Genomic DNA, 12,475 nt, shown 5'->3' on the forward strand with positions numbered 1-12,475 from the left:
AACCTATCCATTTCCCTTTTTAAATTTTCTAACCTACCTGCCCGATTAAAGGATTTGACATTCTACACTCCGATCCGTAGAACGCCAGTTCTCTTTCTCCTGATAACGACATCCTCTTGAGTAGTCCCCGCCCGGAGGTCCGCATGGGGGACTATTTTACCTCCGGAATATTTTACCTAAGCGGACGCCATTATCATTTAACCATACAGTAAAGTTGCACGCCCTCGGGAAAAATTACGGCTTTAGTTTCCCCTTGCTTTCAGCAGTTCGCAGTACCTGCACAGAAAGGCCTTTTTGGTTAGTGGAACCACACTTTTGTCTGGCCTCTCAACAGATACCCCTCCGTTATGGTTGCACCTACGGTACGGCCATCTGTATCGCTGAGGCACGCAAGCCATCCCACCAACGGCAAGGTCCATGTTTCAAGAGGGGGGGGGGGGGGTGTACGTGTACAACGCACAACGTACAACCTTAGAAAAATCTTTCGATCCATTGTTAGTGCGCTGTCTCACGATGAGGAACAAATACTAAGAACGAGCAATGTAGATTCATTCCACTTCTGAGACATAGCCTCACAAAATAGTGTTGTTGTTGTTGTTGTCTTCAGTCCTGAGACTGGTTTGATGCAGCTCTCCATGCTACTCCATCCTGTGCAAGCTGCTTCATCTCCCAGTACCTACTGCAACCTACATCCTTCTGAATCTGCTTAGTGTACTCATCTCTCGGTCTCCCTCTACGATTTTTACCCTCCACGCTGCCCTCCAATGCTAAATTTGTGATCCCTTGATGCCTCAAAACATGTCCTACCAACCGATCCCTTCTTCTAGTCAAGTTGTGCCACAAACTTCTCTTCTCCCCAATCCTATTCAATACCTCCTCATTAGTTACGTGATCTATCCACCTTATCTTCAGTATTCTTCTGTAGCACCACATTTCGAAAGCTTCTATTCTCTTCTTGTCCAAACTAGTTATCGTCCATGTTTCACTTCCATACATGACTACACTCCAAACAAATACTTTCAGAAACGACTTCCTGATGCATAAATCTATATTCGATGTTAACAAATTTCTCTTCTTCAGAAACGCTTTCCTTGCCATTGCCAGTCTACATTTTATATCCTCTCTACTTCGACCATCATCAGTTATTTTACTTCCTAAATAGCAAAACTCCTTTACTACTTTGTCTCATTTCCTAATCTAATTCCCTCAGCATCACCCGATTTAATTTGACTACATTCCATTATACTCGTTTTGCTTTTGTTAATGTTCATCTTATATCCTCCTTTCAAGACACTGTCCATTCCGTTCAACTGCTCTTCCAAGTCCTTTGCCGTCTCTGACAGAATTACAATGTCATCGGCGAACCTCAAAGTTTTTACTTCGTCTCCATGAATTTTAATACCTACTCCAAATTTTTCTTTTGTTTCCTTTACTGCTTGCTCAATATACAGATTGAATAACATCGGGGAGAGGCTACAACCCTGTCTCACTCCTTTCCCAACCACTGCTTCCCTTTCATGCCCCTCGACTCTTATTACTGCCATCTGGTTTCTGTACAAATTATAAATAGCCTTTCGCTCCCTGTATTTTACCCCTGCCACCTTTAGAATTTGAAAAAGAGTATTCCAGTCAACATTGTCAAAAGCTTTCTCGAAGTCTACAAATGCTAGAAACGTAGGTTTGCCTTTTCTTAATCTTTCTTCTAAGATAAGTCGTAAGGTCAGTATTGCCTCACGTGTTCCAACGTTTCGACGGAATCCAAACTGATCTTCCCCGAGGTCTGCATCTACCAATTTTTCCATTCGTCTGTAAAGAATTCGCGTTAGTATTTTGCAGCCGTGGCTTATTAAACTGATAGTTCGGTAATTTTCACATCTGTCAGCACCTGCTTTCTTTGGGATTGGAATTATTATATTCTTCTTGAAGTCTGAGGGTATTTCGCCTGTCTCATACATCTTGCTCACCAGCTGGTAGAGTTTTGTCATGACTGGCTCTCCCAAGGCCGTCAGTAGTTCTAACCGAATGTGGTCTATTTCCGGGGCCTTGTTTCGACTCAGGTCTTTCAGTGCTCTGTCAAACTCTTCACGCAGTATCGTATCTCCCATTTCGTCTTCATCTACATCCTCTTCTATTTCTATAATATTGTCCTCAAGTACATCGCCCTTGTATAAACCTTCTATATACTACTTCCACCTTTCTGCCTTCCCTTCTTTGCTTAGAACTGTGCTGCCATCTGAGCTCTTGATATTCATACACGTAGTTCTCTTCTCTCCAAAGGTCTCTTTAATTTTCCTGTAGGCAGTATCTATCTTACCCCTAGTGAGATAAGCTTCTACATCCTTACATTTGTCCTCTAGCCATCCCTGTTTAGCCATTTTGCACTTCCTGTCGATCTCATTTTTGAGACGTTTGTATTCCTTTTTGCCTGCTTCATTTACTGCATTTTTATATTTTCTCCTTTCATCATTTAAATTCAATATTTCTTCTGTTACCCAAGGATTTCTAGCAGCCCTCGTCTTTGTACCTACTTTATCCTCTGCTGCCTTCACTACTACATCCCTCAGAGCTACCCATTGTTCTTCTACTGTATTTCTTTCCCCTATTCCTGTCAATTGTTCCCTTATGCTCTCTCTGAAACTCTGTACAACCTCTGGTTCTTTCAGTTTATCCAGGTCCCATCTCCTTAATTTCCCACATTTTTGCAGTTTCTTCAGTTTTAATCTACAGGTCATAACCAATAGATTGTGGTCAGAGTCCACATCTGCCCCTGGAAATGTCTTACAACTTAAAACCTGGTTCCTAAATCTCTGTCTTACCATTATATAATCTATCTGATACCTTTTAGTATCTCCAGGGTTCTTCCACGTATACAACCTTCTTTCATGATTCTTAAACCAAGTGTTAGCTATGATTAAGTTTTGCTCTGTGCAAAATTCTACTAGGCGGCTTCCTCTTTCATTTCTTAGCCCCAATCCATATTCACCTACTATGTTTCCTTCTCTCCCTTTTCCTACACTCTAATTCCAGTCACCCATTACTATTAAATTTTCGTCTCCCTTCACTATCTGAATAATTTCTTTTATTTCATCGTACATTTCTTCAATTTCTTCATCATCTGCAGAGCTAGTTGGCATATAAACTTGTACTACTGTAGTAGGTGTGGGCTTCGTATCTATCTTGGCCACAATAATGCGTTCACTATGCTGTTTGTAGTAGCTTACCCGCATTCCTATTTTCCTATTCATTATTAAACCTACTCCTGCATTACCCCTATTTGATTTTGTGTTTATAACCCTGTAGTCACCTGACCAGAAGTCTTGTTCCTCCTGCCACCGAACTTCACTAATTCCCACTATATCTAACTTTAACCTATCCATTTCCCTTTTTAAATTTTCTAACCTACCTGCCCGATTAAGGGATCTGACATTCCACGCTCCGATCCGTAGAACGCCAGTTTTCTTTCTCCTGATAACGACATCCTCCTGAGTAGTCCCCGCCCGGAGATCCGAATGGGGGACTATTTTACCTCCGGAATATTTTACCCAAGAGGATGCCATCATCATTTAATCATACAGTAAAGCTGCATGTCCTCGGGAAAAATTACGGCTGTAGTTTCCCCTTGCTTTCAGCCGTTCGCAGTACCAGCACAGCAAGGCCGTTTTGGTTAATGTTGCAAGGCCAGATCAGTCAATCATCCAGACTGTTGCCCCTGCAACTACTGAAAAGGCTGCTGCCCCTCTTCAGGAACCACACGTTTGTCTGGCCTCTCAACAGATACCCCTCCGTTGTGGTTGCACCTACGGTACGGCCATCTGTATCGCTGAGGCACGCAAGCCTCCCCACCAACGGCAAGGTCCATGGTTCATGGGGGGAGGACAAAATAGTGAAGCCTGTTAATAACTGAAAATGGCTCTGAGCACTATTGGACTTAACATCTGTGGTCATCAGTCTGTTAATAACTCAAGGACAAAATGATTTAAGAATATTTGAACAGAGGTGGAATGAAATGAGATATGTATGGAAAGAGATAATAATGCGAACGTCAATTCATGTCTTAATAAATTTGTGTCCATATTTGTAAGTAGCTCTTCCAAATACTTGTTTAGAAATTATATTAAAAAACTATGGATAAAGAAAAAGTTTGTAATATCTTGTAAACCGGAAAGGAAAATTTTTATAATGTCTAGAACGAGTAAAGACTGTATAATTTGCGTTATGCAGTATGTTAAGAAAAGATATTACAATGTATACGAATATACCTATCATGACAAAACTTAAAATGCTGGCAATACATTTAAAATCATCCAAAATATTGCGAAATGAAAGACAAGAGAACCAGAAAGTTCTCAAGGTAGCAGTAACTGAATGACTATAGAGTGACTGATAATGATAGTTTTAAAGTGTTTTTCATAAGCAATTTTTAAACCTAGCAGCAAACGGTGGGTCAAATAATTCCGTTATAGGGAATACCGAAACGGTTATTTCACCAAGGCTATGATCTGTTTCATCAATTAACTGCCAGAATGAAGCAATAATCTATGTTTACAGTACAACAACTGTAACAAATTCCTAGCATAATGACCGCAGCAACTACAAATTCATCAAGGCAGATTTTGAGTTGAGCAAAACTTAATTGTGCTGACCTTCGCAAAGCTCCCTACCCAATATGAGTATCATGTGTAAAGTATTTACGATTACACTACCAAGCGTGCGACAGAAAAGGGACCAGATCCTCAAGCTACATCTCGTTCAAACGACAGCGTTTACAATATCATTTTGCCTATATCTATTTCCTACCATTTTAAAGGCTTCCGAACTCCCTTCCTGTTACAGGTGTAAGTAGTGTAAACTGCCATACGTTAGTTATAAATGAAGTCGTTATGTTATTTTATAAATTCTGACTGTTTTAAAATTTTATTTTCTGTTATACGTTCCCTTTGAAAAGCTGTGATTTATTGAAATGTTATCCAAGTTATTACCTACGTATTCGCTTTACACGCATTTCAATTAGGAACAACACGCAGCATTTTAAAGCGTACAATGCAGTTACAAAATATTATTCGAAGTTCAAGTTAATACGCGAAGTAAATAGCCTTCATATTTTCATTTGTTTCTTGGTTACGAAATGGTATCATTAGAGTAGCTGTGGAAATAGTTAATGAGTATGTACAATAGCTCATGATCGTGCAGGGCTGCAAACAATCCTGATTCATAGGTGCAAAAAGCTCTTATTTCCCTTTACAGAAATAACTATTGTTAACTGTGGAACCAATCAAAAATATTTATACTAGTTTTTAAGATATCAGCGAATAAACAATTGTCATGAACCCGTAACCGTTTATTTACGTTTTGTTATCCAAATAAACGTAATGGTTCAAATGGCTCTGAGCACTGTGGGACTTAACTGCTGAGGTCATCAGTCCCATAGAACTACTTAAACCTAACTAACCTAAGGACAGCACTCACATCCATGCCCGAGGCAGGACTCGAACCTGCGACCGTAGCGGTCGCGCGGTTCCAGACTGAAGCGCCGAGAACCGCTCGGCCACCTCGGCCGGCAATAAAGGTAATATAATCATTTAAGAGCACGTGACAGATGCAATTTTCTAGCTATCTGTTCGTAATGCCTTGATGTTTTTCACTTGCTGGAGGATTAATTGTAAGGCAATGAGTACGTAGTACAATACATAACAACCTATGAAAACTAGTTGTGGCTACTGTAGACGAATTACACGACAAGTACTATTTAATTAGTAAGATTTACGATCAGTAATAGCTTAGAAACTTACAAAGTAGCGACCTGCTGCTGTGCACACCTAATTAAAATGCATTACGACGTCAACTGCCATGAAAAGAGTAAAGTGGGCTTTAAATCGAAGTTTTTACAGTTCCCATATTTCCCCAGGATAAACGCCGTTCTACTTACAGAGCGTTACACGGCAGCTGAGTCAAATGAACACTTCTCAATGTTACTGTTGAGCAATAGTTCTGCACGGCTCATCGAGCTTTCCCTTGGGATGAAACGTATACTGCTGGCTGTTTTACTCACAGTTTATTAACTAATTAAACATAACAAGCTTAGATGTCATGCTATCACAATTGCTTTTATTGCTAATATGTTCTGCACTCATGTGTAACCACATTTACAACGAGGTCCATCTACATCTACATTCATATTCCGCAAGCCACCTGACGGTGTGTGGCGGAGGGTACCCTGAGTACCTCTACCGGTTCTCCCCTCTATTCCAGTCACGTATTGTTCGTGGAAAGAAGGATTGTCGGTATGCTTCTGTGTGGGCTCTAATCTCTCTGATTTTATCCTCATGGTCTCTTCGCGAGATATACGTAGGAGGGAGCAATATACTCCTTGACTCTTCAGTGAAGGTATGTTCTCGAAACTTTAACAAAAGCCCGTACCGAGCTACTGAGCGTCTCTCCTGCAGAGTCTTCCACTGGAGTTTATCTATCATCTCCGTAACGCTTTCGCGATTATGATCCTGTAACGAAGCGCGCTGCTTTCCGTTGGATCTTCTCTATCTCTTCTATCAACCCTATCTGGTACGGATCCCACACTGTTGAGCAGTATTCAAGCAGTGGGCGAACAAGCGTACTGTAACCTACTTCCTTTGTTTTCGGACTGCATTTCCTTAGGATTCTTCCAATGAATCTCAGTCTGGCATCTGCTTTACCGACGATCAACTTTATATGATCATTCCATTTTAAATCACTCATAATGCGTACTCCCAGATAATTTATGGAATTAACTGCTTCCAGTTGCTGACCTGCTATTTTGTAGCTAAATGATAAGGTATCTGTCTTTCTATGTATTCGCAGCAGATTACACTTGTCTACATTGAGATTCAATTGCCATTCCCTGCACCATACGTCAATTCGCTGCAGATCCTCCTGCATTTCAGTACAATTTTTCATTGTTGCAACCTCTCGATACACCACATATCATCTGCAAAAAGCCTCAGTGAACTTTCGATGTCATCCACCAGGTCATTTATGCATATTGTGAATAGCAACGGTCCTATGACACGCCCCTGCGGCACACCTGAAATCACTCTTACTTCGGAAGACTTCTCTCCATTGAGAATGACATGCTGCGTTCTGTTATCTAGGAACTTCATTAAACGACTGTGGGGAACTGTGTCAAACGCCTTGCGGAAGTCAAGAAACACGGCATCTACCTGTGAACCCATGTCTATGGCCCTCTGAGTCTCGTGGACGAATAGCGCGAGCTGGGTTTCACACGACCGTCTTTTTCGAAACCCATGCTGATTCCTACAGAGTAGATTTCTAGTGATCAGAAAAGTCATTATACTCGAACATAATACGTGTTCCAAAATTCTACAACTGATCGACGTTAGAGATATAGGTCTATAGTTCTGCACATCTGTTCGACGTCCCTTCTTGAAAACGGGGATGACCTGTGCCCTATTCCAATCCTTTGGAACGCTTCGCTCTTCTAGAGACCAAGGTACACCGCTGAAAGAAGGGGGGCAAGTTCCTTCGCTTACTTTGTGTAAAATTGAACTGGTATCCCATCAGGTCCAGCGGCCTTTCCTCTTTTGAGCGATTTTAATTGTTTCTCTATCCCTCTGTCATCTATTTCGATATCTACCATTTTGTCACCTGTGCGACAATCTAGAGAAGGAAGTACAGTGCAGTCTTCCTCTGTGAAACAGCTTTGGAAGAAGACATTTAGTATTTCGGCCTTTAGTCTGTCATCCTCTGTTTCAGTACAATCTTGGTCACAGAGTGTCTGGACATTTTGTTTTGATCCACCTGCTGCTTTGACATAGTACCAAAATTTTTAGGATCATTATGATTAATTTGTAGTTGCATGACGCCCTTGATCTGAAGTATAAATATGTACAAAAATATTTATTTAAGCCTCATCATACACTGTTGAATGTCTCGTAAACAGGAAGCGAAAGGATACGAGTTCGTTTCTCATATGGCCATTGCTGACATTTTTATCGGTATCCTTGTGATGCCCTGTGTTGCATTCCGACAGCAGATATGCTGACACTCATGATAAATATAATGAAGATGTAGTGGAATGTACGAAGATACTGAAGAACATAGTGGAAAATATCAGCGCAAACAAACACGTTTTTCTTTACCTACAGGGTGTTCGGAAATTCCCGTTACTAACTTGTAGGCCTTGTAGAGAGGAGTGAGTACATACCATTTTGAATAAGAAGCCATGTCCGGAAACGTACCGTTTCCGTTTTACGGCGTTTTAAATTCATATGTTTAACTTATGCATTTCTGCCTGAGGAACTGATTAGGCGAGATGCAGTGAAGTTATTACATAACAATTCTAAAGGAAACATAACTAAATATGCATTTATTACTTAAGCACGTTTGTTTGTATGAACACTTAAACATCACGTATTTTCATTACTCTAAAACAAAACAAAAAATAGCCCAGCACACTGTACGTACAGAACAGTACTGATGCATTACAACAGCAGCTCGACGTGGCAACCACAAACTTAGATGCAGGCATTGTACCTACAAAGCATCTTCTGATACACGCATTGCAACCAACCTGGAGTCTCTTCAGTTTCTAGTGAAGCGGCCAGAACTCGTGCCACTGCATCTTCCTCTGTGTCTACAACAGTCTCGTAAATTAAACTTTGTATGCCGCCTAAAAAGAAGTAGTCTGTAGGAATTAAAGCCGATGATCGCGGCCGCCCCGCGGTTGGACAATGTCGGGTTCTCTAGCTTCCACCATACCGTATGTTGTGATGTATCCGAACCGCACACAACATTTTCTGACGGACATTCAGTGACACGTCATCCTGTCTACCCTACTGCATACCAGGTCAAATAAGCCTGAGACCTTTCTCTTTCCCTCAGCAGGAGTGAACACGTTACTGTCCGAATTGAAACCGTCGTGGGACGGAAACGATACTTTTCCGGACATGGGCTCCTATTTAAAATATTATATAGTCACTCCTCTCTACAAGTCCTAGAGTATGTAGCGGGAATTTCCGAAATCCCTGTATACGAATGTGTACTTCCCATGTTACTGGCCACTGCGTAGTGTGTCGAGAAGAGTATTTTGCATTATTGTTAGCCAGTACTATTTAATTCACGTTAGATTGAGGGTATAATGCCTGCGTAAGAGCTCTCATCTCTTATTAGCATAATCTCTTCGCTGATTATGCGACAGAGGTACGAGAACTGTTACATGAGCTATGGTTTGTCAATCTCCTACTTAAATGCGTGTAACTATTGTATGTTCGTGCTCTTCTTGCAGGCTGTAGTTCGAACTTCTCGAACATACTCCTGATGAAATTCTTGCTTACTCACATCGATTCATTCAGAATGAACTGTCATATTCGTTAAGTGAATACCAGATGAAAAAACAGTTGCACTTAGATAATACCATGGTGAATTAAAAAGAAATGCCTCCTGCATTATAAAAATTTAATAATGAACATATGCCATTAGAAGTAGTTGAGATCAGGGCCTGAACTGTCCTCTACGCAACACTACCGTTCAACATAGTCAAAATCCATTTGTACACATTTGCGCCATCTCTGAATCCAGGCATCAAAACCAGCTCGGAAGAAATCAGTGTTTTCCTTCTTGACCCATTCAAAAACCCAGGTTTCGATTGTGAGCTCGAACACTTGTGTCTCTTCATCACCACGTCCTCGATAGACGTTTGTGACAGATGTTGGCCGACCTCTGCATGGTTTATCAGCAATGTCCGGTTATCCGTTACCACCCAAAGCCGCACATTGATGGTGCACACTTTCTTCATTGAGAGGGTTTGAACACCTTTAGTATCAAGAAGCAAAATCCCGAATGTATTCTAACTGGTTTGATGCCTGGGTTCAACGACGACGCAACGTGTGTACGAACGCATGGAAATTTATGTAGTGACAAAGCGGGTAAGCGCTTATTTTTGCGACCGCTGCTGCTATCTCTCGAATAAAATCAAAACGGTTAGAGAGTGTCATCTAGTGGTGCATGAATTGTGTTTCGCGAGCGTAGCCGGTGTAGTTTCGTTGTGATAGTGTTTCGAAGATTTCGTTCGAAATTTATTTGATTACGTGCCCAAGTGCGTCATGAAAATAATCCTGTTACAGTTAAGTTTATACAACGGTAAGTATTCATGCTTATTTAGTGTTATTTGACACGAATTTTAATGTTAAAGCGAATCTCCCATTGTGTGTATTTCGTTTACAAATACCATTGTTCCTTTTTCTGGCGCCGAGGGGAGAACGGGGTATTGGGAAGAGGGGTGAATTCGGGTAACACCTAGTTTTACTCCACAATTTAAAATCTTTCTGGACAATAATGTCTGTGCGTATTAAGTTAATACGTGCGCAAGCGACATTTGTTTTATGATGTAAACTATCTTTTACGTGATTTCTGGCTGGATATAGATTTTTTAGAAGCTGTAAATACGTAATTTCTCACTACATATAGATTTTTTTCTTGTAGATATGCCGAGAAGCTACCAGCGGAAAACGACGCGACAGAGCAGGACTCAAAAGAATATGGCAGATACGATACAACACACTGTCGAACGGAAAATGAGATTCAAGAGTGATGCTCAAACTTTTAATGTTTCTGGGTCAACTTGGAAGATTGAGTCAAGAAAGCCCGTGAGCAGCAGTCTGCTTTAACATCTGAAAAGCACACAACACTTTCTCCAATAAGCAAGAAATGGAAGTTGTGAAGCAATAGTATTTTTGAGCAAAGGTTCCTTGGCACAACCTCGTTTGACCTCCGCAGACTAGCGTAGGAACTGGCTGAAAAGAATGGCATTAAACATGATTTTAATAAGGATAGAGAAAGGGCGGTAAAGGACTGAATGTATGGGTTTCTGACAAGACATCCACAACTATCGCTCAGAAACCCAGGAAAACGTCACTGGCACGTGCTAGACGTTACAATCGTATCACGGTGGGAACGTCTTCTGATCTGTTGGAACCAGTCTACAAAGAGCATAACATTTAACCAAGAAATGTTTACAACGTTAACGATCCAGAAATTATGACATTTCCAAACAAACCATCCAAGACCGTGTCTATTCGAGGCAAGAAACAAATAGGGCATTTAGCGTCTGCGGAAGGAGGAGTTCTTGCAACTGTAGAGATATGCATGAGCGCATATCATCAGTTTATGCCTCATTTGTAAGAGAAAACCAATTGCTAATGGATGAATCAATTCTTGGCTCTTTTGCTTACTATCATGAAAGTTGGTGGATCAACAATGACAGTTTCGTTTATTGGTTCCAGAAGTTTATTGGTTTTCTAAATCCATGGAAACCAAGCCAGTATTGTTGATTTTAGATGGACATAGCTCCCATGCCAGATGTTTAAACCTTATCAACTTGGATTGGGAATGTAATGTTATTCTGCTATTATTTCCTCTGCACATGACCCATCGCCTTCAGCCTCTGGACGTATCCTCTAAGCAAATTTTATAAGCAACATGTGAGACAGTGATTGATAGCACTTCCTGGGCGCAATGTTACAATTTACCAAGCAGGGGAGCTCTCCAGAGATGCTCACCTTTATGTCCCATCCGATATCATTGAGAAGCCTATGCCATCTCCTAAAGTTGCACTGGGTGAAATCGACAAGCCATCTCATAATGAGCCAAGAGGTCATGACGTGTCGGGGAATCATTTGTGAGGAACGAAAACTCTGCAACTCCTGAACCATCAAAAGAGCCAACAATGCAACCACAGGGATCAACTTCCAAAAAAATCTTCTTTCCCAGTTTCTCCGAATTAAGCTCCGCACTCATTTAAAAGAGGTGATATGCAAATGAACCGCAGAAGAGGAAAAACTGCGATATTAACCACTTCTCCATATAAATTAGTCCTAGAAGAAGAAGAAAATAAAAAGAGAGAAAGAGAACAAAAGGAGCGAAAAGAAAGTTGTCGTAGATCAGCAAGTAGAATAATAATATTGGGAAAATGGGGATTAACAATAAACAATGAGCATAAAACAAATAATAGGGCAATAAAAAACAAAAGAAAGAATTCGACACCTAAGAAAGACAAAACTGCATATTCTTCCTCCGCGGAAGAAGACTTTAAACGAAGCCTGCATTCTCTGCAACGTGATCTATGTTAATTCAGCACCCAAGGAAGGCTGGACTCAGTGCTACAAGTGCGAAGGGTGGCCTATGAAGCAAGTTCGAATGCAGAGGAAGAAGATGACAGTTTCATGCGTGACTACTCTGGTTCATGCCAGATTCCCTTGCGATTTGACGCGATCTAACACAAGGATCTCGAACCATAGTGGCAAGAGTAACAATTTCCTATATGTTTCCAATGCGTTAAAGATCCAGTTGTTCTTAATTTATCATACACATATTTAAATGTACGACGTGTAGGGTGAGTACGTCGAGGATATATTTCATCGTATAAGTCTCTAGCTGTCACTGAATTTCGTTGGCATTCTCCGTAAATGAGAAGCATATCGACTTG

The sequence above is a fragment of the Schistocerca gregaria genome, chromosome X, assembly GCF_023897955.1.
Source record: "Schistocerca gregaria isolate iqSchGreg1 chromosome X, iqSchGreg1.2, whole genome shotgun sequence".
In the NCBI taxonomy this organism is placed as follows: Eukaryota; Metazoa; Arthropoda; class Insecta; order Orthoptera; family Acrididae; genus Schistocerca; species Schistocerca gregaria.